Source organism: Polypterus senegalus, unplaced genomic scaffold (assembly GCF_016835505.1).
Source record: "Polypterus senegalus isolate Bchr_013 unplaced genomic scaffold, ASM1683550v1 scaffold_820, whole genome shotgun sequence".
NCBI lineage: Eukaryota > Metazoa > Chordata > Cladistia > Polypteriformes > Polypteridae > Polypterus > Polypterus senegalus.
Genome location: NW_024382036.1, coordinates 65527 through 91345, shown reverse-complemented (window position 1 = coordinate 91345; position 25819 = coordinate 65527). Strand labels below are relative to the sequence as shown.

The window sequence follows — 25819 nt, the reverse complement described above, 5'->3', positions numbered from 1 at the left end:
TCGAGTTAATCTGCTGCTGCTGTTTCTAAATTTAAATGTCTAATCATCTGACCCAAACACCTCCTCTGTTTTCCCTCCAAGTCTTGCATTTTAAGCTGAATTTTGTACAGGAGCTACACCTGGGCTTGCTGTTTCTGCCGTAGAACCACCAGATGGTTCCTTCTTCATTTAAACCACCCACTCCTGTTTTCTTCTGACCCTGCTACAGTATTTCACTAATTTCTATGCTGTTGAATTATTTGATCCTCCATCTCCAGTCTGTTCTTCTGTCTCATTTGAACCCATTTTTCTGTTTCCTGCATTGTGTCGCCCACTCCAACACAACCTGCTGTCATCAAGAAGCTTTTACCTTCAGTTTCATCAAGTGCTTTATTGATTGTTGACCTTGTTGCCTGGACCCCAAGTTTTGATTGCCTAAGTTTCTTGCACCCCATGGATGCAATACTTGTGAGCTGTTGTCTACAGTCCCAGGATGGTACACCATGTGTGCCTTTTGCCATTCTCAGGAGGGAGTGCTGTGCTACCTGTGTGTCCTCAGGTGGTACCTGCTCTGCTGCCTAACTCACCTGAATCTGGGGCTTCTTCTAAGAGCTTCCAGGTGGGCACCACTCCATCAAAGGGGTCTGGAATCCAAGAGGACCAAACCTGACCTCTTACCTTGTTTTTGTATTGCCCTTTTTGTCACCATGTAGTGGTCTGCCAACTATCAAGTCATCCTCATTGGACTAAAGTCTTCTCACTTAATTTGTCCTGCCAGGCCAAAGCTTTCCAATCTGGTGGGCCCAAAAAAAATGCAAACATTTTTGGATGTAGTTTAGGGTGTCTGGAAACCACTCCTTGAGAAGGGGGTTGTGTCCTTTTTTGGCCAGGTTCCTTCTTGGCTTATGTTTATGTTCTTTTTCTTTGCCCTTTTTATTCATTTTTCAGCATGAATTATTAAATATGATTATTTCTTACTGCCCCTGTTTCCTGCAGAGGCATTAGCTCTCTTGGAAATGTGTTCTTTTAATATTGTGGCTTATTAAATAATTAAACAATATCATAATATACCAGAAAAGGCGATATCCCTCCCATAGTGATTACGGCGGTACAAGAATCACATGAGACAAAATATCTTTTAGCTTACATTTACTGACGTTTTACGCAGTTACAGACGGGGAGGCATATGGACAGACTTTATCCAGGTGGGAATCTGGATCAACACAGTCAGCCATTTTTTCCGTCCCTACGCTGGGAGGGTTTCCAACACCTATTGTTGGCACAGCCTCGAAGGGTCTGGCCACTGTCCAGACCTTTTATATGGTTCTTGCTTCATTTGCTGGTCTTCTCGTTTCCAAACAAGGGCTGAATTCCTCTCCCACAAAATACAGAAATATCATAGTGCTTACATGTCGATTCTCATTCTCCCAAGAAGGAAAGAAGGTTTGTGCTTATAGAGGACAGAAATACCCTAACCTGTGTTTAAGCTGACTATACAAGCCTCCAGTTGTCTTTGGCTATCTAATCCAATGCTTGGTCAGCAATTCTAACTGCTGAGCCTCTGTGTGCCACAGTTAACATGCACATGTGAATAAAACTCATAACAGTATTGTCCAGATACAGTGACATAAAGAAAAATGTAGTATTACAAGCCACCCTTTGTCACTGGATCTGTGACAAAAAACAATATTTGAAAGTCATATCCACAAAACAAAAGGTACTTGATCCCCCATCACAGTGTCAATATTTCAAGTCATTTGCGGACATGTGAGATGTAGTATCACTATAGCTTCTGTACCATTCATCTAAAACCAGCGTAAACATGGACAAACAGTTACATTTAACATGCTGTTATCAAGTAGTGATATCTCATCAATGGTGTTAGTGGAGATTTTTGCCCTGTTATTTCTTACATAGTCTGTGTTGTGTCTACATATTACTGAATTCATGCAGTGGGTGTCATAGCATCAGATTATATTACAATCCTATATAGCATCTTGATGGATTACACTATTCTTTGGCACTTCTATCATTTCTAGCTTCAATATGTTGCTAGATGTGCCCACCCTTTGATGTCTGATCCCTTTATGAGTTACAATAGTTGTAACATAACTCAGATGCTATTCTAGCTTCATTGCTATGATTATTAATTGTTCTTAACTAGTATTATTGCATAATTGTTCATTCACTATCTGTTATCCTCCCCAACTTCACTATCAGATGTTCTATTCCAAGTTACCAATTTACAAGTTCACATCATTGATAAATCATGCATATCCTCATACCTTTGAGCCCTTCTTATAATAGTTTCAAGTATATTCCTAGACTTGCTATATATATGCCTTGTCCAACTCAGTGGTTTGTTAACAAAGTCTCTTTCTTGGTGGCTTTGCAGATTGGTAACTTTGCAGATCCGTCTGAACAAAGTGTGACTGCTTCAAGGCACTAAAGTTTGTTGTTACTGGAACAGAAAGTAAACAGTCCTTTTGCCATTAGGGAGCTCATAAGATGAACACATGGTGACTGTCCCTTTTAGCAGAGGTGCACTTCCCTCTAAGCTTGCACTGTATTCAGTGGTCATTCATGGGAGCCTTCAACAGCTGTCACATCACCTCAGTGGCTACAGCCTGTCCCTGCCACAGTCCATAAAACTTGTCTTAGTTCATGGCATCAAATCTGAGTAGCTGGACTTGCAATCTTTCTTTAGTTCTTTACTCCGTTCCCTCTGGAAAGCAAGTGTTTCTTCACCAGCTATTCTCAGGTATGTGCAACAGATTAAAAGTCATTAGCGCAGTACAGTCTCTGTAAATCTTCGTTTGTGTATACACCACCTGTTACTTCATTCATGAAACTTTACCACTGAATGGAGAGGCTTTAACCACTAAATTTAGTGGATAAACTTAAGCTACTTGCTATGCTAAACTAGCGAAGGGTGGAAGGTAGAGCAAATACATAACATAAAGCAATTATTTCCCAATCATATGTATCATACAAATGCAGCATTATAAATGACAATTCTAGACCCGCAGTTCAGTCTCATAAAATAACAGTAAGAAATAGAGTAATACATTTAAACTATGCTAGTGACAATGTTTCTTCAGTAGGATCATACATTACACAAAATTAACACATTGCCTCAGTTATCCAAGTGTCTTAACTTATAACAGGATGTTATATACAATGGTTCTAATGTATAACTGAATAATCCATTTTGCTATGTGCATTATCACTGAGCATTAACCTAATACATTGATGCAATAACAACTCTTCCTAAAATTAATCACTTACAGAGACAAATCAATAAATGTATTTCAATTCTAATACAGTCTGTAATTACTGAAGTGACAATAATAATAATCATTTGTCATACATCAAAATATGTAAACCCTCTATACTGTTCTTTCAAAGAATGAAATCAGTCTAGTGTTCATTCGTTTGCATATTTCATTAAAACATTTAACACTTGCACTAAATCAGCATGCAAGAAAATTATTCTAATAGCTGCTATTCATTAATTTATGATTGATAAATATTCACTATCCTACGATTAGATTATTTCTAATTGCTATGCCCAAACTTGCTATTAAGCTATTTTTTGCAACTTGTATAAAAACATAGTTTGTGTTTTCCATCCGTTGGTCACTGGATTTGCTGAATCTGGAGAACAAGAACATCTATAGATTTTAAATGCAACTTTTATGCTTATAACACTTTTCATGAAATTCAGATTTGAAAATTCTTCTCTTTAACTGACCATGTTACAAGCTATTCTGAGATTCGTCGAGGTCAATAAGTCATGGCGTTATTTAAACTCTGCATCTGTTTGCAGGCTTCAAAACACAGACCAGGCACAGATTGTGTTATCAATCACCAGTCATGATCACTATTGATATTCACATGTATTACATTTAACTTTGAATATTCTTATATGGGACGTCTCCCATTTCTACAGTTTAACATTCTTAGTCAGCTGACGAACATAGAAAGACAGACGTACAAATGACATAAACACGCATCTGCCACCCCAGACTCTGAATAAAAATAATTTATTCGTCTTTTATTTTCTTTTCTAGATTCTAAACTCTGCTTCATGTCCAAGTAGAATTACTTAGCTAAAGCAGAAATTCGTTCACTAGAGAACAGACAATCAACCTTCACTCGTTTCAGTCATTTCTACACACAGTATTTGGCAATTGCTTCATTCTTTCACATGTATTCACATACTCACGTTCTCTTTTACAACAATACTTCATTCACAGAATAAAGTTCTCGATTTCTAGCACACGTGCTATAAACTCACTCGAGGTTGTGCTTTTTTGTTTATCTATAGGGTTTCACCATGCAACATACTTAAGCACGTCTTTTCCTTCATGCTTATTATTAATCAAACAACATCTCAGGCCGCAAGCTGATATTACTGAAAATATTAGGAATGCTTCTTACCTCAGTTTCATACGCTATTTTCCAGATCATGGAATTTTCGTGGCGAACATCACGACTCAGCGTCAAACGAGGGTAACGTATTACCGTTGGCGATCCGTAAATTCTGCGACAACAAGAAAATCCACGCGAGGAAATCACGCAGCACAATTCCACAACAAGAAAGTGTTCCCAGAAAAAGTTATGCGGTCACAAAGAATATTCTGACTTAACAAGGAAAACATACATGCTTGAACCTTTATCTCATATCACCGGGCAAGTGTGCTAACCACTGCGCCACCATACATTCCCTTAAGAGTTCCCAAAATACATAACCTCCATTCATGCACAATCGGGCACATGCTACATATCCGTGAGAACTTGTCTCCCTTATTATTTAGTATTATTAAAGAGTATTTTTCCTTTAAACTTGATCAGGGTTTAAAAGAAAAAATGTTTTGCACGTTTATAAGTTTTAAACAAAAGTGGAGACATTCTTTTTGATTTGCTTTAAACCAATTGTTCTTATTGTAAGTTTTAACCCCAAATGTATTTATTCTTTTTCCACTTTGTTGTTCGAGCTCTTTTGCATTTTAGCTATATGTGTACACCGTTTTACAAATTCTTTTTAAACATTAGCTTATAAAGTATGTTCGTTATTTAAGCTATATTTAAAAGGTAATTTAATTATTTCTGTGTGTTTAAACACACGGCAATTTCTTAAAAGTACCAAAATAGGTGGGGTTTTGCCAAAACCTTTAACCTTTACCCTTGTAGGTAGACTGATAGAAACAGCTGGCGTCTTTTAGACTGCTTGTAACACGTGGACGAAGCTTGTATTTTTGCATCGAGCTGCTTGGATGCCATTAAAGATTTCTACAAATTATTTTAGCGATCGTGATTGAGACGTTATGGATTCTATCGCTGTTGCTTTGATTTCATCTTTAAGTTTTTTCAGCTCCGCTGAATTACCACGCAAACGGCAAGGTGAGTGCAATGCCTGCATGTCTTGTCTGCCTGCCGCAACTAATATACAATAACGCGCGTTCTTTATAGCCTTCAATATTGTTTTCTAAAGGCTAGCGATGTAATTTATTGTAAATACGTGTTTCCCAACACGGCATTTACTTTTCTAGGTAGATTTTGGGCTTCGACGGCCATTAATTAATCTGTGCTGCCCCTGTGAGTGCCGTTTCATTTTACTGGCCAGCCAGTCTCGTGCCATCAGTTTCAATCTTGTTGTATTCCATTTATTTTGTCCAATTTTAGTCCCACTTATGCGTTAAACTTAAAAGTCCAACCTTAAAGTTCACTCTCATACCGTAGGTAGCAGGCGCTACCACGATTCGCCGACAGATGTCGGGCTTTCTTTCCAGCCTCATGCACTGTGCCGAGTTTGACAAGTCCGCCTCTTGTCTTTTGATGGGATAAATTAATCAGGCCAGGCATGTTAAGGCAGTTTTAATTCTCGGCCGGAGTCCATGACCGTGCGCGCAACCAATCGAAATATATATATCAAATATTATTACCGAGCCTCCCATTCATCAGTGTAAGCATATGTTTAATATATATATAAAATATTATAATTAATATATAATAATATAATTATTAATGTAGCCACAATCCTGCCGACTACGCCATTATGTTTCCTGCAGAGGCATTAGCTCTCTTGGAAATGTGTTCTTTTAATATTGTGGCTTATTAAATAATTAAACAATATCATAATATACCAGAAAAGGCGATATCCCTCCCATAGTGATTACGGTACAAGAATCACATGAGACAAAATATCTTTTAGCTTACATTTACTGGCGTTTTACGCGTTACAGACGGGAGGCATATGGACAGACTTTATCCAGGTGGGAATCTGGATCAACACAGTCAGCCATTTTTTCCGTCCCTACGCTGGGAGGGTTTCCAACACCTATTGTTGGCACAGCCTCGAAGGGTCTGGCCACTGTCCAGACCTTTTATATGGTTCTTGCTTCATTTGCTGGTCTTCTCGTTTCCAAACAAGGGCTGAATTCCTCTCCCACAAAATACAGAAATATCATAGTGCTTACATGTCGATTCTCATTCTCCCAAGAAGGAAAGAAGGTTTGTGCTGATAGAGGACAGAAATACCCTAACCTGTGTTTAAGCTGACTATACAAGCCTCCAGTTGTCTTTGGCTATCTAATCCAATGCTTGGTCAGCAATTCTAACTGCTGAGCCTCTGTGTGCCACAGTTAACATGCACATGTGAATAAAACTCATAACAGTATTGTCCAGATACAGTGACATAAAGAAAAAATGTAGTATTACAGCCCCCCCATCCTATAAAGGCTTATGCAGTCCCTTGCTGTTCATTGAATGTGCGTTAGTACTTTCTAGAAAGAGCCTTGCATGTGGGCTTAACTTTCAAAGCACTGGGATAAAGAATCATGAAGAGACTTTGTAGAAGTAAACGGTATCCATTTTTGTACCAATGAACTGTAAGGTGTCATTCATTTGAGTCTACAAGGTCTCAGGGACTCTCCTAACCACCATTTGCAATACAACAGTAGAAAACCAAGAGGCTTCTGTACTGATAGATTAAGAAGGATGAAGCAGAGTTTGACCAGCTCTCTGTGATTCATCTCCCCCAGTACACCCAGTATGGCTCAGATGATCATCCTTTCTCTTATTTTTAGTAGGTGTCTTTATCAGTTTCTGTTTACACCTGATTTAAAGCAGTAAAGCTGTTTTTTCTTCCTATTCTCACAAACCTTAGCTGTTTCACACAGGACCAATTTAGAATCAGTGATGGATGTTAATTGGCCCAGCTTGGTGTGTTCTGCTTTTCTCTACTTCTTCTGTGGTGGCGTTTTGCACCATCATCACCACCAGATCAAGTCAGTGTGCAGCCACCTGTAATACAGGAATGAAGGCGGGTGCCCCATCTGTCCATGAGACCCACTTCATTGAATCTTCTTATGACTTGAAAACATTTACGCTAGCTCCAGTAGAATGCCAAGTAGGGGCTGACTGGTCTTTTAGCCCCCCTTGAGCCCCTGCAGATTTGGTTTTTGTTTTTCTTCAGCTTAACTGGAGTGTTTTTTTTTTTGTCCTCCTGGCTATCTGACTCTATCACTGGACTCATTTGTAGAGACGTAAAGTATGGTATTTAATATAAGAACGCTACCCTTCTACTAATTATAGATTTATATTTTATCAGATTGCGTGGATTTATTTCTTTATACTTTCATTAATATTCTTACCTAATCTTATTTTTTTTTTTCTTTGTCTTGTAACTTTCCCTTGTAAAGCACTTAGAACTTCATTCTTTGTATGAGGGTGAGCTATAGAGATACGTGTTGTTGTTCCAGTATTTAAGGATCTCTATATAAGAGTTATTTGCTTGGCAGGCACTTTTATCCAAAGCGACTTTCAAAAGAGGTAAACATAATTGAGTAACACGAGGCACGGCCTGTTTGTTCAGCAAGCGCAGTAGGACGGGTAACAAAAGTTGATTGCCACAAGTGAAAAGATGTAATAACTACTAACATTACAATAAGTTACATAGGTTACAATAGATAAAGCAGTTAAATGTAATCTAACAAAAAAATTAACCTAAAATGTAAATATCACAGAGCATTTTTTTTCAATCAATTCAACATATATTCTCAGAACAGATGGGTCTTCAATTGCTTCTTGAAAACATTGAATGAGACAGCAGTATGGATCGAGGTGGGCAGCTCAGTCAACCTACTAGGATCTACACAGGAGAAGAGTCTGGATTGAGACTTGATACCACACAGAGGTGACATCACCATCCGCTATTCACTGGCAGACCTGAGTGGGCAAGAAGAAGTAGCCCCTCACCAGTGTCTCTGTATGCATAGGTGCTGACCCAATAAGGTAAAGTCTTGCTGGTCTGAACAGTTCTTTCACCTAGACCATTTGACTGTGGGTCTGAACTAACAGGTGGCTGTGAACTGTCATATTTATACAATCACCAGTGACCTCATTAATAAAGAGTGCGTACATACAGAAATGTTGCGTAAGAAAGTTTCCATGTTCAAATCGCGATGTATATAACCTCAACTTAGCATAAAGCCACGCACTTTTCCACGGTACCTCATACCTTGTCGTACGCAAGTTCTCCGCTCGGTTTTGCAGACTGGTGGCACCCAGCGTCAAAGCAGTGCTACTGTTCCTGTGTGGTTTATCTTTCTTTTTCAGATCCACAACCCTGACACGACTTTATAAATACAGTACACTGAAATTAACCGCATATTGTTTATTAGTTTAATGCATCTGATTGTAATTAACCTGTAACAATATAATGGTCCACGGAATGGTCAAAACAAACTAAATACAATAGCTGCTTTAGCATTGTTACTCTCACTGCACCTTCTTTTTCTTCTTCTTTCAGCTGCTTCCGTTAGGGGTTGCCACAGTGGATCATCTTTTTCCATATTACTTACACTGCACCACTCGGAGCAGCTTATCAGAAAGAGAATTGTCGGTATACAGCATTAAGCACACGCTGCCTCAGCCATGCTTCCTATTTGAACTGCTTCTCACATGGCAAACGCTTCAAACCTCTCCTGTATGGACCTCGCGGTTCAGAAACAGTTTCATCCCAAGAGCTCTAAATGCACTCAATCAGTCAATCAAGTGCTCCTTGCAGAACTGTTAGTACTTATAAGTACAATCACCTCACTGTAAACTTGCACTACAGTTATAATATTGCACAGCATGCGCCACTTTATAAAGTGTGTATTTACATATGATGACGATATCATTTTTAAGATGAAATGCAGCAAAATATCTTTATTATATTATACAGATAAAACTTTAACTTCATTTAAATAATCTATATTGTTAATAATTAAAGGACACGGTATTGCTACGCTAGCAAGGATCTGGCACTCCACTCACGATTGTTCCTGCCCCGCACTGTATGCTTCACTGGAACTGGCGTGAAGGATAGAATAATTAAACATGTACTACGAAGATATTTCAATGTTCCTTAAAAGTTTTGAAGAATCGACAGTAAGCTTACAGATGGCTTAACGTCTATTACAGAGCTGATTGTGTGGTGTTTGGTTACTTGGAGAAAGAAAAGGAAGGACAGGAATTGGAGGTTAGTACGTTTGAAAGAGACAGTACTACAGGGGTGGCCTTAGGCATGTGCAAACTGTGCACCTGCACAGGGCCGCCAAATCCCAGGGACGGTCACGCCAATATACATTGAATATAAAACAGAAAGAGAAAATAATGACACAGCTAAAAACGCAGCAGCAAATTTCGTCAAAAGTTAAACGCTTGTGTCATGAGCATGAGGCGGCTGTGCAGTGTCCGCAACGGACGTGGCCATCCACCGTGCATAAGATACCATATTGACATTGGCGTGAAGGGGCCACCGATTCTTTCTCTGCCCAGGGCCGCCACAAGCCTAGAGCCGCCCCTGAGTACTGCTGCAATAAATAATTTAATTGAAGGTTGCGCACAATCACTGCACAGTGAAACCCATGTTTAATAACGTGCTTTAACTCCTATCATCATGAAAATGATATCATGTATACATCTCAGTATTTTAATTATTCAGAGAGCTGTAATATCACGAATGTAATGAATTCTGTGTCCTGTCAGAGGTAGAGAAAGATGGCTTAAGAAGCACGTAGTGATTCACACACATAGAACACATAGAAGAACACATACAAAACAAAGCATTTAACGTGCTACTTTAATTACGATGTGATTTGAGAAACTGATTAATTAAACGATTTTAAGATGAAGTTTATGATGTTCTACTTTAATAACAAAATAAACTACGTGATTAAAGTGGAAATTTCGAGATTGAAGTTGACATTTCGTGCTTTTTTCCTACTGTTGTGCCTTTTTTTTTCTCTGTACCCTAATAAGCTTTCATATGACACTCAGATGGTGGGCTACAACTTGCCTTTTCACGGCGACTTCGATATACAGTATGACAACTTCTTTTTTATTTCGGGCACTGTGCGACTTTGTGAACTTGAGCTTTCGAGTTTCTCCGACACGCTATGTCACTCGATCAGCTTCCTTTTGTTATTTATACCACTGTTTAAACCAACAAATAGTACGTTTTTCCTTGCCTCCACTTGGTATTTGCTGAAATTCTTCCATTTTCCCTCTTGCTTTTCCCATTGTCTTTTCACAGAACACTGAACTTAAGGGATATTTATATTGATTTGCATATTCAAAGAGGCGTAATTATGGGAGGGGTTGGGGCGGGACAGCGAAGCGTGCACTGGCGCTACTTTTCACGCTGACGGGATTTATGTAGCAGAAGAACGCGGAAGCTGGTGAACGCACAGATTTATGCATCTGGATTTTTCTGTGCGTAAGTACATTTTGGCTTTTATGCTTACGTCATGTTATAGTGTGAGTTCTATGCACGGCGTTATGCATGAGGCCCCAGCTGTCTTTCATGATCTGAGATCACTACATCTGACTCTACATATCTTGTAAAGATTCATTTAAGTAAAATAATCACATAGCATTTGCTTGTTGTAGCACTGAGCTTGTAGATCTCTGGGTATTTGGAGTAAAGTCCCCACACAGTAAATATTCTGTATTATTGTAATGAAACAAATCTATTCCTACATTTCCCAAATCTTATTTCTAACTGTTGCTGAAGGGCGATATTTCATAGTGATGGGAAATTTATCCAATATTATTGAGCTTTCATCTAAAATGTATTTGCATCTATCCCTAATGTGAACACTCACTCAATTATAATGGCCAGAGACTTTAATTGTGTTTTAAATCCAGACCTGTATAGACTCTCAGCTACAATGGAGATAACTATCTAATCTAATATTACAAGGATAATTACACAGTTTGTAATGGATCATAACTTCGCAGACCCATGGAGGTTTTTAAATCCTAACCTAAGAGCACACTCCTTCTTCTCACCCATACATCGTTACTCAAGAACTGATTATTTCCTCATAGATAATCATTTTTTGCCCACTATCAAATCTTGTAAATATGACACTATCATTAATCTCTGGCCATGCCCCTCTGATCATGGAGCTTAAATTACTGCATCCTACACACTCATCTAATAGCTGGCATCTGTCATTAGCTGATAAGAACTGTACAGAATTCATATCCAAACAAATTGATATGAACAAATGCATCCTCAGAAGTCTCAGCAGTACAGTATACTCTGGGAAACTTTGAAGGAATTTTTAAGAGGACAGATTATTTCATATCTTTCCCACAAAAATAAACTGGAAACCAAGAAGGCGTGAGTTAATCAGAGAAATTACCAGAATAGATCTAGATATAGATAGGTCTCCAAATGAGACACTTTATAAGAAACAATCTAACCTCTTGACTACTAAAGAAACTGAATAGCTTATCTTTAAATTGAGACATCCATATTATGAACACAGAGAGAAGGCCAACAAATCCACATGCAAGAAGTCTGTAATGCAATAACAGCAACTAACAACACAGATGGAGATCGAACTATTGACTATAAAAATATAACTTACACATTCAGAGAGTTCTAGAAGTTGTTATATTCTACTCAGTTTAAAGAAGACAAGGCACAATCTAATGTGTTACTTGATTCATTACAGATATCACAGCTAGATACTCTTAGTGGCGAGAAACTGAATAAACCTCTAACACTCTCAGAATTACTAAATGTTATAAACTCACTTCAAAGTGGGAAAGCTGCCAGCCCTGATGGCTACCCAGTGGAATTTTATAAAACATTTTCAAATGTTAGCTCCTCAGTTATTAGAAACATTTATAGAAGCTAAGGACAACAAAATTCTACTTCAAGGTTTTCACCAAGCATTACTTGCAATCTTTCCTAGGAATAATAAGGACTTACTACAATGTGCATCATACAGACCAATCTTTCTTCTGAATAATGATGTTAACCCTTAAACTGCCGCAACCGGCTATAATCAGTTCCCAGTGCAATTTTCCAGGATGCCGGAGCTAACAAATCAGGGGGATGCCCCCTAACGAATCAGCATCACTGTCCCTGGGATTCAGCCACTGCAATAGACTAGCCTGCAAGCATCAGCATTGGCCTCTGTGTACAGCCAGTTCAAGTGCAGTTGGTTCGGTGATTTACTGAATTTCATTAATAGCATCAGTTGTACCTTGTACATATAATAATAGATTGTTGCAGTAGTTTTTTTTTATAGTTTTTTCAATTCATTGGCAGTGTGTAAAATGATCAGGGTTACAGTAATTGCATGAAAAAAATATTTGTTCCATTAAAATTTCACTTTTTCTTGGTGAATTGTGACTTTCCTTAAAAAGTGCAGCAAAAAAGTATTTGGCATCCAGGGGTGCATTAACCCCCCAAGTATGCAGTGGTTTAAGGGTTAAGATACTTTCCAAATTTCTAGCCAGAAAGATTGAGAAAGTGCTTCCTTCTGTAATATCACAAGACCAAACAGGATTTATTAAAGGCAGTCACTTAACTTCTAATCTTCGATGTCTGTTTAATATAATTAATATATTCACCCATTAAATCTAACACCCCAGAATTCTTATTATCTTTAGATGTAGAAAAGCATTTGACATGATTGAAATGGACTACCTATTCACCACATTGAACAAATTTGGGTTCGGCCCAAACATATATGCATGGATCAGACTACTATATACTAGTTCAGAACTAGTTCTATTTGTATTAAAACATTATTTCAAACTACTTCAAACTAGAATGTGGTACTCGACAAGGATGCCCCTTATCACCTTTGCTCTTTGCAATTGCCATAGAACCACTGGCTGTATACTTTCAAAATGCATCAGAGATAAAGGGGACATTTTAAATGTCCTTTCTTTCAAAGAACCCAGAGTACATTGGGGAAAGGATCTGTCACTTAATAGTTCAGAAAAGGAATGGAAGGCAGCCATGTACAGAATACACTCGAGCTCCGTATGTGCAAAGCATTCAGTTATTCAACTTAAAATCTTCTATTGAGCACACTTATCTTGTTTAAATTTGTCCAAAAAGTTTCCAGGATAAGATACAACCTGTGAATGTTGCAATCGAGCTCCAGTCTCACTAGGTCACATGTTTTGGGCCTGCACCAAATTAACATCATTCTGGACAAAATCTTTGAATGCCTTTCAGAAAGCCTTGGTGTCTCAATCCCTCCTAATCTTCTAACAGCTGTGTTTGGTGGGCTCACATGGGGTCTTATGGTGGAGAAGGACAAACTGTGATTGCCCTTACTTCACTATTAGCACATAGACTTATCTTGCTCAACAGGAAGAATCCCACCCTACCACTTGTAAGTCAGTGGATAACTGATTTTCTTTACTGGCTGAAATTGTGAAAATCAAATTCTCACTTAGAGGTTCCGTTCAAAACATTTTAAAATTATGTCAGGTTCTAATCAATAACATTTCAGAATAAGGTTCCATTTCAGGGAAAAATATCCTCTTCCTTTCTTGTTATTATTTATCGAGTATCTTTGGCTGTTGGCTTTCCTCTCTTTCTCTTGGATAGGGGATGAATTTTGCTTTGCTTTTTTAAATTTAACTTGAATTTATGGAATGTTATCTGCTTTTAATTAAAACTAGCAAAATACCTGCGCTTCGCAGCGGAGAAGTAGTGTGTTAAAGAAGCAATGAAAAAGAAAAGGAAACATTTTGAAAATAATGTAACATGATTGTCAATGTAATTGTTTTGTCACTGTTGTGAGTGATGAGTGTTGTTGTCATATATATATATATATATATATATATATATATTTACACACACACATAAACATATATATATATACATATCTATACATACACACATACATACATACACACACACATATATAAACATATATATACATATACATACATATCTACATATATACACACACAGCTATTTCGTGTCAGTGCAATACGCTGCTTGTTAAAAGCGGATGACTCCCGCTCTTACGTGTAAGTCTGCGTGGATATTATGAACTATCGTATTTGTTCAAGTTCTATTTAAATTTTAAATAGAAGGAATTTTTATTTAGTCGACAGAAATATCTTTGGTAGGAATGGTAAAAACAGACAGGAATATTATTCGTGAATAAATCAACTCAAACCTTAAACAACTTATAATATTTTGCTCTCCATAAAAATATATCCTGTCTAAATTATACAAGTTAGAAATAAAGTAAACGTTAAAAGAACAAACATTCAAATTTCTTTACTCTTATGTAATTTTATATAAAAAATAAACTTAGATTTTAAATATCCCAAAAGATTTTGCTCTCCATAAAAATATATCCTGTCAAAATTATACAAATTCAAATATGAACATGCTGCATAACAAAACCTGGAAATATAAATAAAATGTGTTCCTTTCAGCAATAACAAATCAAATCATTCAGTTGTCTTTGCTCATATGTCATTTTAGAGCTGGACGCCTGGCATCTTTTTTTGGCCACAGGTTCGTTTCTGTTTGGTGTGAGGTTCTGTGTTGTGGAGATTCTCAGGATGGATTGCAGGTGCTCATCAGTGAGGCGACTCCTGTGTGCTGTTTTGTTAGTCTTTATCACTGAGAAGAGCTTCTCACACAGATATGTGCTACCAAACATGCACAAGGTTCGAGCCGCATGTAGACGGACTTTTTGTTCTTCAAAGTCACCAAAGCGCCGTGCAAACTCAGTGCGCAGTGCGCTCAGTTTATCAGCAAAGTGCGTATTTGGGAACACCGTAGTGCGACTTGGTTTAACATTACTTGGCAACAGGGAAAGTGAGGCAAGGTGAACTGGTGCATTTGTGTCTCCCATAAAAGCAGCTTCACTTGAAATCACTTTGTGATTGTGCACGGGTTAAAACGTCCGCTGAAGTGTCAGATTCTTATTTAATTATGCTGTTTTCTGTATCTTCTGAAATGCATTCAGTTTACCCTGATGTTTTGATTCGTAGTGCTGTCTTAGATTAAATTCTGTAATTACAGCCACATTAGCTCCACAAATGAGACACACGGGTTCAGTAAACATATACTCAGCCTCCCATCGGTTTTTAAAGGCTCTATTTTCAGAATCAACTTTTCTCTTCAGCATCGTGTGAGCTAGCTTCGCAATAACTTGCAGCATCATAAGGTAGACTTGATTAACGCGGTAAGTGATCGGCAAGGCAGCTGAAGCGCTGCATTATGGGATCTGTAGTTTATTGTGTTACCAGCGCTTCATATACCCGGGCCATTAATAACAATAATACAGTATATAAAATGATCTCGGGGCGGATATAATTACGCCGGGCGGATGTGGCCCGCCCTTGAGTTTGACACATATGGACTAAATAGAACTTGAAAAGATATATTTTTCAAATGTGATCGCGCAATTCAGATAGAGTTGACGCGCACTACAGCCTGCATGCCTCAATAAGTCATCCTCCCTCGCCTTACTTTTTACCGTTCATCTAATGAATACACTGAGTATGGCTTTACCAAAACAATCATTGATGGCGAATAAAGTATCCATTATTCGAGTATGTAGATCGGGATATATATATACATATATATATATACCCAGCGTATCATGAGAAGTAGTGTGTTAAAAAGCTAGAAAAGAAAAGGGAACATTTTAAAAATAGCGTAACATGACTGTCAATATACAGTATTTGTTTTGTGAGTGTTACTGAGTGTTGCTGTCATCAAGGATTTGATTATCATTATTTCTTTCAATCAGGTTCGTATTTGTAGGATGTGTTGTGTTCAAGTTACATTCCGTGTTTGTCAATCGTTGTAAAGATGACAGGTTTCATTCATCGATTTGTTTCTTACTGCATCAATAAACAGCTCGTCTTCTTCTTTATCTGAGACCTGACACACTGCATGCACGGGTTTTTTACACTGTCTTCCTTTAGCGGGACATTGACTTTTTCCAACGTGTGCTTTGTTTTGGATTTATGAATATGCTTGTATGTATCAAGCGCTTCATATTTTTGCTGCCTTTTCAATTGTGTAATTCGGTTTTGTTCAGCGCTCTTTGGAACTGTTGCTTTTTATCTGTGCACTGCGTCAGTTCACGTGAGCCGCTCGGTGTACATGCATCGAAGATTCCCAGCTGTGCTGGTGCCATCTCCTGCTATGTCCATGGCTGTATTTAATGTTACCTTAGTCCTGGCACTTAAAACTTTCTCGCAGTTTCGCTGAGTTTGTGTCAAACACCACCCTGACCATCTCATCTTCCTCTGCATAAGCACAGTCCTTCACCCGTGAATATTTAGTGGGAGTTTGCTATTGGATTGCCGCTGACGGACGGCCTTATATGGGCAGGCACTAAATTACAAACGCCAGCGCAGCCTGTCTATGAACTTAATTTAAAGTGTAGGTTTACATCGTGCTTTGTTTCCGAAGTAGCAGAACTCATGAATATGGTTGTATATGTCACTCGCTCGCTTCTTATTGTTTCGCTGCCTTCTCAATTATATAATGCATGTTTTCTTCAGCGCTTTTTTGAGGTCTTCCTGGTTTTCTATGTACTGCGTGATTACGTGGAGGCGTGATGATGTCACACGAAACTCCGCCCCCACGGCGTTGATGCTCATCTCCATTACAGTAAATGGAGAAAAACTGCTTCCAGTTATGACCATTACGCATAGAATTTCGATATAAAACCTGCCCAACTTTTGTAAGGAAGCTGTAACGAATGAACCAGCCAAATTTCAGCCTTCCACCCACACGGGAAGTTGGAGAATTAGTGATGAGTCAGTGAGTGAGTCAGTGAGTGAGTGAGTGAGTGAGTGAGTGAGGGCTTTGCCTTTTATTAGTATAGATTAATAAAAATAATAAAAAAATAAAAGATTAATGAATAGACTACCCTAGGCTGCAGTTTAGGGGCCTCAACTGACTGTAAGACCTTGCCTTAGGGAAACAGAGTCCTTAGATTAATTTTCTTTAATGACAGTTCTATAACTTCTTAGGAAAATAAAAATATTGTTACTTTACAGACGTACCTTACATTACATGTAGGGACTAACAGAACAAAGCCCCCCGTACTCTGTCCCGGTGCTGTACTGTTGAGTAAAACAGAGTGACTGCAGGAGCAAGAGAGTGATTTGATTGGTCCACACTACATTCTCAGTACACCTGTCTGTCCAATCACGTGATCAGATTAACTCTCTGCTACCCCCTCATTGTCTAACTGATGCAAATAAGAAAAAATTGTGGGGGGAGAGTAGAGACAGAGAACGTTTTGTCTTTTAAAGGGGCCACAGCAGGTTCAGCGTGTAGAAGTGGTCAGTACAATGAAATTTGCTCTTGCACATCTTTGGAGAAGAACTGACAAAAATCTGAAATGCTCCAAAATCCAAAACTGAATTCTGACCTTACGATATAAGTGTAAAATTCCACATGAGGGGTCTCTTTTATAAAACTTTACCTGGATTTGTGCATTAAAATATGCTTACTGCAAAAAGTGGATATGAATTACAAATGTGAAAAATCAAAATGAGTTTATTCTTTCAGGGTGGGGTGAGGGTGAGGGAGTCCCCCATGGAGCTCAGAGCACCATGAAGCTACCAGAAATGAGAGAGCCATGAGGAGATGATCAACAATGCGGGATGAGAGTGGGTGGCAAGTTGATGAGCTTTCAGCTTTGTCCCCAGGGAAATGACACAATAACACGTGGATTCAAGTGCTGCATGCTGTTATTAACAATGTAGATGTCTTGTGTATTCATGCAGTGTCACTGGTCACAGGTAAGAAAAGCAGGATAAATAAAGTGCCTTTATTGCAATATGAGTGTAGTCAAGTGATCTGCTTACATTAGCAAAACACCGCACGGCTGCAAACAGCCTTTTTATGTTGGAAAATACCAGTTATGTTTATGTACACTCACACCATACAAAGACTCGATGTAGAGCCTCACTGGTCAATCAGTGACTCCAAGCACAACGGGCACGATGGACTGAAGTTTGTATGAGAAATTCCTGACCTGTTGGCCAGTGACCTGAGAAGTGACAACAGGTAGCTGTTATAAACTGATGAAAAACAAAAAATTCTTCAGTGCAAATACACAGCATTGGATATTTTTAAAGGAAACTGAAATACAGTCTGTGCATCACTTTGAAGTTATCACATCAACGAACATAATAATAATGGCTCGCTGATATGAATTACCATGAGGGCAATTATATAGTTTTATATATATATATATATATATATATATATATACTAATAAAAGGCAAAGCCCTCACTGACTCACTCACTCACTCACTCACTCATTCACTCACTGACTGACTGACTGACTCATTCACTGACTCATCACTAATTCTCCAACTTCCCGTGTAGGTAGAAGGCTGAAATTTGGCATTCTCATTCCTTACAGCTTACTTACAAAAGTTGAGTATGTTTCATTTCGAAATTCTACGTGTAATGGTCATAACTGGAACCTATTTTTCTCCATATACTGTAATGAACGTTAGCTCGATGGGCGTGGGGGGTGGAGCTGCGTGTGACATCATCACGCCTCCCGTAATCACGTGAACTGACTGTGACTGCAGTACGTAGAAAGAAGGAAGAGCTCCCAAAAGAGCTGAAGAAAAACACTGAATACTTTATTCGCGAGATACAAGTTTAATGAGAAGACACAAGGTATAAACGAGACTTTGGATCACTTTGTAACAGAGTTAAAATTGCTGTAGCGAGAAACTTTTAAGTGAAACCTGTTCAAAAAACGCATTACACAATTTACAAGGTAGGAAAAGAATATGCTCCGAGCTGAGCTCCACAGCTAACGCGGTCTGGCGTAGGCAACTTCGTCACGCTGCCACCAAATACTCACAGAAAAATCCACAAGTTAATACACACGCTGTCTCTAGAGTTTCTCCACACTTAATGTATTCCTCGCATCCCCATTACACCTTCTAATCTCCCATTTCAATTCAGATGCCTCCAATTTCCAGTAAGGCTCTGCTTTGCGATGAGAAGTGAGAAGTCTCAGGCATAGACCCAACAAAAGGTTGCCATGGATTTCAGGCAAGATTGCTTTTCTCCTGGACAATTATATGTTGCATTCTCAAGAGTGAGCTCGTGCAGCTTTGTCATATTACAACCAGAGTACTGAACTGACAACGTGATATATAAAGAGAACTATAATAATCGTAATAAACGAACAATAAAACAGTACAGAACCGCGAAGCAAGGAGAAACGACGGCCTTATATGGCGTTCGTTTATAAAGCAGCGGAGAAGCGGTGTGAAGGCAGCTACACGAAAAAACAGCAGAGCGCCACACTCTGAATGTATTCCTCGCATCACCGTTATACCCTCTGATCTCCCATTTCAATTCAAATGCCTCAAATTTCCAGTAAGGCTCTGCTTCGCGATGACAATTAATAAGTCTCAGGGACAGACCCTACAAAAGGTTGACATTGATTTGAGGCAACATTGCTTTCCTCCTGGACAAAACTAGACGTTGCATTCTCAAAAGTAAGCTCAGTGCACAGCTTGGTCATATTACAACCAAACTGCTGAACTGACAACGTGGTATACAAAGAGATCCTTAACAGATAGTTATTGGTATATTTTCCCTCAGTTTAAAAAGGTTTTCTTTTTTTCTTAATAAAAATTTAAAAGCAGTTCTTCGTCGCTGCGAAGCGCAGGGATTTTGCTATATACAGTATATATATATATATGTAGATATATATGTATGTATGTGTATATATATATATATGTAGATATGTATATATATGTAGATCTGTATATATATGTATATATGTGCCTGTGTATATATATATATGTATGTGTATGTGTGTATATATGTATATTTATCTGTATGTATGTATGTTGTGAAAGCTGGCCCGGACACAGACGGACGGACATCGTAAGTTCACCCAACACACTTTTATTTACAATATTTACAGTTTTTATTTCAGTGCACTAAACAGTGCCTTCTGCACCGTTCCCCCAAAAGTCCAGGCCTCACAGTCCTTGTGCCATTCTCCTGGCCGCCTCCAGTCCTCTCTCTAGCTCTGTCCACTACCGCCCAACATTCACCAATGACTGGAGGGAGGCGGCCCCTTTTATAGGAACCCGGATGGGCTCCAGCTGCTTCCCGGCAATTGAAGTTGGCCACACCCCTGTATGGCAGAAGTGCCGGCTGCGCCCCGGAAGCCGTCCGGGTGTCCCCTGTTGTTTTCCGCCACACCAGGAAGTGCCGGGCTCCCGGGATAAATAGGCACTGGGGCACCGCCTGGCGGTGGCCACGGGTAGCTACAGGGCTGGGCTTCCAAGCCCCCTACCCGAGGCCTCCTGCATAACCAGGATGGACACCCTCGTGGTCTGGAGGAGGCACAAGCCCTCCTCTCGTCCTCCTGGGCGTCCCGGCCCTGGCTCCAGACCAGACCACAATGTATATATGTATATGTGTGTGTGTATGTATGTATGTATATGTATGTGTATATATATGTTGATATGTATATATATATGTATATATATATATATAGATATGTGTATGTGTAGATATGTGTATATGTAGATATGTTTATATGTATATGTATATATGTTTATATGTGTGTGTGTCTGTGTGTGTGTGTGTATATATATATATATATATATATATATATATATATATATGACAGCAACACTCATAACAGTGACAAAATAATTACATTGACAATCATGTTACGTTATTTTTAAAATGTTTCCTTTTCTTTTTCATAACTTCTTTAACACACTACTTCTCTTCTGCGAAGTGCGGGTATTTTGATAGTATACTGTATATATATTAGCTGATTACCTAGTGGCTTTGCTCACTGAGTGCAAGGGAAAAAAATAAAATGTAGTATATAAATTATTAAACAGTAAAACATTAACATGTAAGAAGTAAAGATACATTGAGCAGTACTGGAGTGCTTTTGGGTAAAGTACATTTTAAAGGCACTATAACACAACAGGTAAGTAGCACTAACAGCAGCTTAAATGTATTTGGATCATCTCTCGTAGCAGATCCCTTGTGAAAGGTGCTACACGACCGCTGTGGTATAGAAATAACATTTTCTATGTGATCCTGCAAATTTCTTCCTGACAACCTTGCACTACATGCCTGTGATTTAAGAGAAAAATTATTCTGAGAAATGTGAACACTGCCCTTCCATGCTTAACAGGCAGAAGGTCCAAACAATTCCCAAGTCCAAAACTTAACACGAAGAGGTTGATACATCTTTTAAGGTGTAAACCATCCATCTTCTTAAAATAATTCATCACAAAAGCAACCTTGAATGTTGCGGGATTTAGTGACCTCAGCTCACCTTATGGGTCAGTAAGTAGTTGTGCAGCGCAATTTACAAAGAGAGTTTTGCTTCGATGGCGCCGATTACACTTATTTGCAAAGATTTCCACTCTCCCAGGAGCCAACGGGGCACTCAAAGTGTCACAAACAGTGCAAGAAGAGAGGACGCCACCCGAAACTGCGAAGCTGTCGACCTGGCGGAGCAAGCCGACATTCCACACCTCCCAGCGTCCATTTTATTCTCACGACCCCTCGCCACTGAAGGCGGTGTTGTCTTCACATTGTTTACAGCTCGGCACAGTTAAAAAGTAGAAAGACGCAAACATGTTTTCCTCATCTCTTCTACTAGCAAGTACTGGCAATTAAAAAAAGTTACAATGTGGCAGTTTCCGCGACAGTCACGTGGACAAATAAATAAAACAACTCTGTCACGTGCCTGGTGGTGGACGGCTCAGCTCTGGAGTCCTGAGAGGATGGCTGGGAGAGGGCGACGCGGGGTGGATTACTATGGGATAGATCGGCGTGTTTGTGTTTACTTCTTTTCAATATCAGTAAAGTAACTCTCACACAAATAATAACAATTCATAAAGACGATATAAAAATGGCGTCCACAAACGAAGTGATTAGTTCCTGTATTATAATATGTTCTGTGGTCATGCGTAATTTCCGTTTCAAACGTGAAAAGAATTTTATATATATAGATATACATATATGTATATGTGTGTGTATATGTACTTTATACAGGATACACAATAAAAAAGTTAAGAATCAGGAACTGCAGTGGTGAACGATAAGTTGAAAGACACCCAGTGTTAATGAGACAACATCATAGTCAGACGATTTCTCTTTTGATTTTATTTTCCCTCTTGTATCTAAACCGTTTTATGCTTTGCTAGCTGAAATACCCACCTTTGCCCAGGAGGAAGATAAAGAGCTTTTTTTTTTTAATTGTTTGAGAAAAATATAATTGTTATGGTGTGAAATTGTGCTTACAAGTTGATAAATATTTTGTATGTCTTTATTTGTAACTTAGGCAAAGCAAATTTGATATTAGTGTTACATTAGTGAGAAGCATTCATGTTTACCCCCCACCCCCCTAGATTAAGTCAGGATAGTGAATTATAGACAAGGTCGGGGGTGAAGTGCCTCAAACAAGTTTGGCAAATATTTCTCTGCTGGAGTTTCTCAGCCAACCCCCAAAGGAAAGCCAGACTGCCTAACTGCCAAGCTTTACCTTAACATATGGTTTGGAGGTGGCAGGTGTGAAGATGTTCTGTGCTCCATTGGTCTGAAGTATGGCTGTTTGGAACTGGCTTGTATCAGAAGCCTTTAAGTACCATGACACCCTATTGGCTCTAGGGGTTGGACAGAAAAATCGATACATTTGCTTGCTTTACCACACTCTCTCTCTTACCAAACAGATGAAAGATCATCTTACATACCATTAACTGAAAAAGACGACACAATGAAGAGCACAGCTCGGCAGCCATATTGAGACAGGCATGTGGCCTGTTCTGAAGAAAGCTGACCATAAATGATGGCTTAACTAGAGACATTTTTAAGTAATTAACAAGTCTGTGTGCCGCCTGAAACTACACATCACCATTTATCAGTTGTATGGTTGCCAGTATTCAAATGTACTTTGCATATTGTTATTATTTATGAATATCATCAATAATACATTATTTAATGGTAACTTAACTCCTACTTGTCTTTTACTACACCTAATTGCCTGAGGTTATAAATGTAGAAGGTAAGGTGGGGAGAAGTTATAAAGTACAATACCTTATAAAAGTGGTAAGTCTGTGAGATTTGGCTACATATTAATAATACAAAAGGATAAAGTAGAGTCATAGAGAACTCTACCAAGACAAAACAATAATTAAAAAAACACAACTTTAAAAATAACATTAAATTAACAAACAATGAAGACCCACTAATGTGCTTGTCTTGCGGTCTTGTACATATGTTATCATCCAGTTAACGCTCTGAACTGGCCAAATCTCTTTAATTTCAAAAGCAACAGGATCACAGTGCTGCTCAAACATAAAGAATGCTGGCAATCACCTCCAGTTCACCCTCTGGTGGTCATTCCCAGTGTCAACTGGATGATAACATGCATAAAAGACCGCAAGGTCACCCCCCTCCCTACCCATAACGAGATGGGTTAGGGTTGATTTCACCCTACAGTATTATTAATTGACCAATGAGAAACATGTGTACCAAGTTTCCAGCCATTCGGAAGTGATGCCGGAACATACATACATACACACATTGGCTTTTGTATATATAGATATAACAAGAACACCAACTTTCAAACTTGTGCAGTGGCGTTGACATTTAGTTAGGACTACAACCTCACATTGTCCATGTCTTAGACCCTAATACATTCATTTCTTATAAAGGTCTAGCTAGCCAAGTGCTAGTGGAGCAGAGCTGGTTAGAGGAAGTCACACAAAGCAGCTACAGGAGTATCATAGAGTCAGGGGACAGGGTGGGACCTGCACAGCCAGTGTCTTTATGGCAGCGAGTCCTCCAAATTCAGTCCTGGGATACTGAACCTAAGAACCAGTGTGCTACGCAAGGTAACTTATAAATCAATAAAGAATAACACCTGCAAGAGCAATAAAGACGCAAAAATAGTTGTAATGCACCAGTCTGGACAAACGTCCAGGACAAATTTTTAATCCCAGCCCAACCCTGATCACCTGTCACTAATGCCAGTGAGCTGAGCTCTTTATCAAAGCAGGCCTTGGCGTCAGACAGACTGAGGTCTATAATGAAACAGGACAGACTTGACAGTCTAGCAAACAACACCAGAATAAAACACTTCTGAAGGTAAGGCTGTGTGTTTTGCTACTATACTATATCGTGTTGTGCATTCACTTGGGCTTACTGGGCAGACAGCAGAAGGTCTCTGTGCACACTAGCAGAAGTGACCTTGTTGCTTATATTCTGTTGTTTGTCACTGATTCAAATGGCTTATTCCTTCAGTCACCATTGCTGATATCATGTGGTTGGTCTTAATGTCAGATTGGGATTTTGTGGTGCCCATTTCTATGGCCCAGAAATTAAAGTTGTGTTGGTATGTTAAGAAATCAAGTACCATACAGTGATTTGTATTTCATGCTTGCTATGCGTCACCACCTGCAGGTAAAATGCAGAGAGGTGGGTGTTTATATTGACAGGAAGGCAATGACACTTCACACTCATCTAACATGAGCACCTCTGGGCCGCAGTCTGACCCTCAATGAAGTGTCAAACCTGCAGTTCTTACCCGTCGTGTTCATCTGGTGTCATTTTAAAACACACAGAACTAGGATGGGATGGCCTGTTCACTGTGTGCTCCTGCCATGAATGGTCTGGTCAAGTGACCCCTGACCCCTCACATGTAACCAGTGCCTCTCTGAAGCTGACAGGCACACAAGCAGAGCGTGAGTATTTCATTTGTGTGTGGTTGCCTCTAACACGGCGTCTGGTTTTTATTTTCTTTCTCTTTTGCTCCTGAATGTTTTCATTATCAGCTCACTAATCTCAGTCCAAGTCAGATGTAACCTAAAGTCCCTTGTTCACTTACCTGCTTTTACTCTTTTCTTCAGTTTTCCTTTGTCACTGCTTGTGTTTCCAGGGATTCATCGATGAACAGATTTTTGTGTTACGGTCTGTGGTTCATCAACAGGTTTATAAAACACATTCAGCCGTAGTAAAGTCAAATCTTCAGTGCTCAGACTGTGAAATTCTGCTGCTCTGCCGTCTTTGTTTTAAAAGAGCCAGAAGACCAGAAACACAAATCAGACAGCAGAGAAATAAGAGCCGGTGACAACAAAAGTGAAAGAGAACAGAATTCCTAAAACCGGGCCAGCGTGTTCATCCTGTCAGCTCCGCATATCGTCAGATTGTCACACAGACATGATCAGCATGATAACCACTGTGAGGAAAGTGTCACAAAAATAATTCTTGAGACCCTCCTCTGTAGCAAAAGATGATTGTAGCCGCCTTTGCATAAGGCGAAGTCAGGCACAGGTAAGACGCGTGTCAAAGAAATCTCCCAGTCCAAAAGTTCGTTTTTAAAATATTTAGTGAAAGTTAAAAGCAAATAATCCATACAAGAATAAAAAGAAGAATAGCTACACACATAGAATAAAGGCAAAAAAAAAGGAAAAATGTATCTTCTAAAAACTTGGCTTTTCTTAATAAGCTTTG

At 39.0% G+C, this 25819-nt stretch overlaps 1 protein-coding gene across 1 annotated transcript in view; it reads right to left on the bottom strand.

The window, feature by feature from the left end:
* LOC120520979 (butyrophilin subfamily 1 member A1-like) overlaps positions 1-25369 on the bottom strand; it is a gene marked incomplete at its 3' end in the record, with an annotated part of 39981 nt that extends 14612 nt beyond the window's left edge. The window contains exon 1 of the mRNA XM_039742914.1: positions 25194-25369. The remainder of the gene's footprint in view (positions 1-25193) is intronic.
* Positions 25370-25819: the final 450 nt, after the last annotated feature.